Source organism: Sylvia atricapilla, chromosome 4 (assembly GCF_009819655.1).
Source record: "Sylvia atricapilla isolate bSylAtr1 chromosome 4, bSylAtr1.pri, whole genome shotgun sequence".
Lineage (NCBI taxonomy): Eukaryota > Metazoa > Chordata > Aves > Passeriformes > Sylviidae > Sylvia > Sylvia atricapilla.
Genome location: NC_089143.1, coordinates 30,042,696 through 30,047,638, shown reverse-complemented (window position 1 = coordinate 30,047,638; position 4,943 = coordinate 30,042,696). Strand labels below are relative to the sequence as shown.

Here is a 4,943-nt window from a genome sequence, read left to right as displayed (position 1 = left end):
CACTGATATCCCAACAGTGCTTTACCTGCTGCTGACCAATGCAAAGCATTCATCAGATTCACAGCATAAAGGATTCCTCTACTTCTCAATCTGCCCTGCAAGAGGCAGGCAGGAGGGGAGCAGGGGTTTGGGAGAGGGCACAGATGGACAGCTGACCCACAAAGAGACATTCCAGACCACACAGTATCACACTTGCCAATAAAACTGCAGGGCGTTTTTTTTCCAAAGAAGCTGTTACATGTCATGGTAGTGGTCTGCTGATAGCATTGTAAATTATTATCACTCACTTTTTTTTTTTTTTTTTTTTTAATTTCACTTATTGAACTGCCTTTATCTCAACCCATAAGTTTTCCCAGTTTTTGTCCTTTCAATTCTCACCCCCATCCTACTGAGGGGGAATGAGGAGGAAGCAGGATTGGGGCTCACATGCCAGGCAGGCTGAACCTACCACAGATTCTCTAGTCTTAATCTAGGTACCCGCAACTAGGTCCTTAACTGGAAAATCCTCTCTAATACAACAATTCTGTATCATGTCTGCTTAGGACAGTATTTTGTAGGAGCTACAGCTTTCCTTTGAATTGGGTCTATTTTTCACCACAAAAAGCATGGTAATTCCCATTTAAGTTTCAGCAAGCTGAAACTTAAAATATCAGTTTGAATAAGGGCCACATTTATACTCTTTAGGTTTTTTAAATAATTTATTCATATGATACTTTTATTTAATAATTTATTATTATAAAGTGCTCATAGTAGTGTTTAACTACTACAGTAACTGCCAAAAGGGCAACACAACAAGGTACAAGGGATCCTGGCTGCTTTCAAGATGCATTAAGGATAACTTCTTGACACCCTCTTGGTGAAGGGACAGGTGGGAGGAGATACCCTTCTGGATCTCATCCCTGAAAACGAGGAAGGGCTGTTCAGAGGGCTGAAGGCAGTCTTGGTTGCAGGAACCATGAAATTATGAAGTTGAAGGTCTTCTTGGGAAGGAAAAGAACAACTGGCAGGAGCACAGCCCAACAGACTCTGGCTCTTTCAGGTACCTACTTGGCAGAATCCCATGGGATATTTTCCTAGAGAGAGGAGAAAAATAAAAAAAAAATAAGGGTCCCAGGTAAGCTTACTGATTTTCAATCTCCTTCAACCTTAAGAACAGCCCAACTCAATGTGTGGAAAATGAAACAAAATCTACAGGAGACATGCATGGTTGAACAAGGAGATCCTGAAGAAATTTAAAAAGAAGACAGGGTAGATGACCTAGGAGAAATTTAGAGACTCTGACCATGCAGGGGTGTGATCCTAAAATTGAATTTGCCAGCAGGTCAAGGAGGTGATCATTTCCTTCAGCCCAACAATGGCAGGACACATCTGGGTCCAGTTCTCCTCCTCAGGATGAGACGTCCTTGTTGATGTGAGTGTGGTGAAGGGCCACAAAGACAATTAGGAGATTGAAATAGCTGTCACTAAGCTTGGAGGTGTTTAAGAGATGTCTGGTTCTGGTAGTGAGCAATGGGTTTCAGTGGTTTAGGGTAACAGGGGCAGTGCTGGGTTGCTGGTTGGATTTTGATAGTTCCCTGAGAAGCTGAGAGAACTGGAGCTGTTCAGTCTGGAGAAGCCTACAGGAAATCTTATCAGTGTGTGTAAATGACACTCCTGTGAGGAAAGGGAATAAAGAAGATGGATGTGCACTCAGTCATGTCCAGTGAATGAACACAGTGGACAAAACCTGAAATACTGAACTGAAAAATCCATTTAACTATTCAGCAAGTAGTTCTGACCATTTTGAGCAGGAGAGTGCATCAGGCCAACTCCAAAGAAAGTCACAGTAATACAGGAATCAATCAGAGAGGGAGCTTCATCAGCACAAACTAGAAATCAGTGTAATAAACAAGTGTGAGGAGAAGAAAAGCAACAAAACAGACAAATTGAAAATGGAGAGAAAAATCTCTAGAACACAATGACAGATTTCACACTCAGGAGATCTTGGCTCCAATCTTGTATCATTTTGTCTTTAATTAGCCTCTGAAAATGGAAAAGTGTTAACAAAAATTCCTCACCCTAAACTACTCCCTAGTTAGCAAGTAGTGCAAGACCCTTCACTCTGTGCTTCAAATCAAACAAAAAAACTAGTTTTTCAGAACTTAAGAGCATAGTTTAACTGCTGATGACTCAGTGAACTAAATCAGCTGTGTCAGACAAGACACACCATGATAAAGGAGCTCCTAGAGATATTCTGTATGCTGTGGATTGCCAGGCCTAGCATTCTCCCGAGATCTTGTAAATAGAAGATGGAAGCATCTGCCTGTTCATTTTGTTAATCTTTCCTCAAGCCTGGGGTGGGGATTTTTTGTTTGTTTTGGGCTTTTTTTTTCTCTCCAGGGTGCTGGCTGGGGAACTTGAGACTCTATGCTTCTGAGGACAGCTAACCTTAAAACAACTTGGCAGTACTGAAACAAGCAAATCCCACTGAGGACTGAGACATCAGGTACAGATACTCCCTACGGAAAAAAAAAAAAAAAAAGCATTATTCTAAATACCAATTCTGTTCTCACATGAATTTAAAAGAAACTTTTTAAACATAACCATTGCGATTATCTTATTATGATTCAGAAATGGGATTAAAATCTTAATGCTGTCTATTTCAGAATTCAAATATAGCCACGTATTTCCTCAGTTCTAGATCCAGCTGCCATTAAGACAAAAAAAAAAAATTAAAATAGAAGCCTTAGAGGAACTTTCAGCCTGTTTTTGATTTGTGGCTTTACCTGGTAGTACAGAAAGAAAAATTACACTCATCACTGTATTTTGTTTCATTTCCACCAACATGTGTTTTGCAGCTTCATGTTTCAAGACAAAGTCAAGCTTTAAGGCCTAACTCCTCCCTTTATCTGTACAGTTGCTAGTCCCCAGAAGATGCAGCAGCTTCTCAGTGATATAGCCACACTTGCAACCACACAGCCCTGCCCAGAGATGTATTCTGGAAGCGCATCCCTTCAAAGCTTCTGTAACCAGCTCAGAATTGAGATTAATTCTATTAATTTACCTTTTTGTTTTTCTCCAGACTGTTAAATCAAACAATTAACCCACCACTTGGAGGGGTGTTTTTCCCCTCCTGGTTGAATTAGGCCATTGCGTGAGAAGGCTCCATCACAGAACTCCACGTCCTCTGCAAATGGACAGCCCGGAGGTTTAAGAGATTATACTGGATGAGTCAGTACAAAATTCACTTCTGGCTGACTGTTCCAATAGATAACAAGGCTTCCTCCAGACAAAACCATCCAGAAAGTGGCACCTAACCTCCATTTCTTATCCTCCTCCTAGTGACAGCCCCTAGCAAGCAATGCCACCAGGCATGGCTGCCAAGGGCTGGTAAATACTAGGATTTATAAACAGCAGTGAGAGGGAGCTGTAATGAGATCAATGTCGAGGATTGCAGTAAATGGCCTATAAAGCAATTTTTAAATGGGATTTCCTGCAACAAAGGCCAGCTCCCTACAACCTTTTCCAATAATACGAGGTGAAAAGGAGTGGATTTAAATTATAATACCCGATACTAAGGCGAGGACAGACAGCTTTGTACTCTCCATACAGGCGGCTGCTCAGGCAATTTGTTAATCTCTCATCGGGAAGCAAAATCTTAAAATAAATCTATACAGGTACATCCAGCCCCAAGTTACTGTACCAGAATAATTCATCATTGTACAATTGAAAGGGGATGAATGATCCTATCATTATTTGCTGTTATTATATGGAATATTAGACGGAATAGATAAAATGAGAGCAAGCAGCAAGCACAGCCATGTTTGCTTCCCGTTCCCGATTCCATTTCGGATGTAATTCTCAAAAGGAAAAATAAATAAATAAATAAATAAAAGAATTGCCGAACCAGAAAGCTAATAAACTTTGTGAAAGTGATCTGAAATACACGTTTTTCGTTCAAGGCACTAAAAAAGTCCCTGCTGGGGCTTGAGCAAAAGATTTCTTACCTGGGAAAAGCCAATTCATTTCTCAGGGCCGCTTCTCTTCCTTCCTCGTGCAAACTCACTGTTACAGCCAAATCTTGGACACTGCGGAAAGAGCAGGAGCGGAGGCAGCGGCACCGCCTGCGCGCAGCCCGGCACAGAGAAGCAGCCCTGACCGCAGCTCGCCCGGCTCCGGGCAAACCCGGGGATCTTCCCAATGCATGGGAAAAGGACCGACAGCCACGGGCTTTGCGCTGCCTCCTCTCCACCCCTCCAGCCTGCCCCGGAGGAGCCCAGCTCCTCTGCGCTCTATTTTCAGAGCTGCTCCCTCCTCGCTGCGCGTCTCTGCACAGAACGCAGCAGCCGCTTTGCCCCTTCTTTTTACAATTAGTTCCATGCTAAAACCAAAATTCAAATTATTTCAAAGATTTTTTTTTTCTCTCACTCCCTTTAGGAGAGAGGGTTTCAGCAGAGAAAGAGCCTCTTTAGGTACATCTGGACGTGATTTTCCAGCGCTGCGTTCCCATGAGCCTGTAGTTAAAAATAAATCAAAGACAGGGAACTCAGAGAAGGGAGTTTTCGGATTTCGCCGCTGCCCAGGAGATTTTCTGGTCGTTAAACTGAATTTATAACACTTGGGGATTTCTTTCCACGTGGGGGCTGTTAGCGAGGTATTTAGGAGCTATTAACGCGGGGTTCGTGATTGTTAATGTTGATGCCTATTTAAAGCTACATGTGACTTCACAAACTTAAATTATCAGCCCGCTTTCGCTAAGAGGGGAAAGGTGTCCTTACGGAAAATTAGCACTCGCTGCAGTGGAGCTTCTCGGTGCCGGGATGCTGCCCGATGGTTATTTGGAAGTGTAAATCCTGGTAGAACCTTAATTCCACGCATTTGGGATTATTATTATTATTTAGTTAGAAAAAGAAGGAATGTTTGAATTGTACCTGTAGAAAAATTTCGGGATGGTTATGACGTGG

At 42.3% G+C, this 4,943-nt stretch overlaps 1 long non-coding RNA gene across 1 annotated transcript; it reads right to left on the bottom strand.

Moving 5' to 3' along the window:
• Positions 1–287: 287 nt before the first annotated feature.
• Positions 288–4,546, bottom strand: LOC136359914 (uncharacterized). The gene is made up of 3 exons (XR_010743378.1): positions 3,987–4,546; positions 2,428–2,686; positions 288–1,073 (listed from the first exon to the last, which is right to left on the bottom strand). It is a non-coding gene; the product is annotated as an uncharacterized lncRNA (long non-coding RNA).
• Positions 4,547–4,943: the final 397 nt, after the last annotated feature.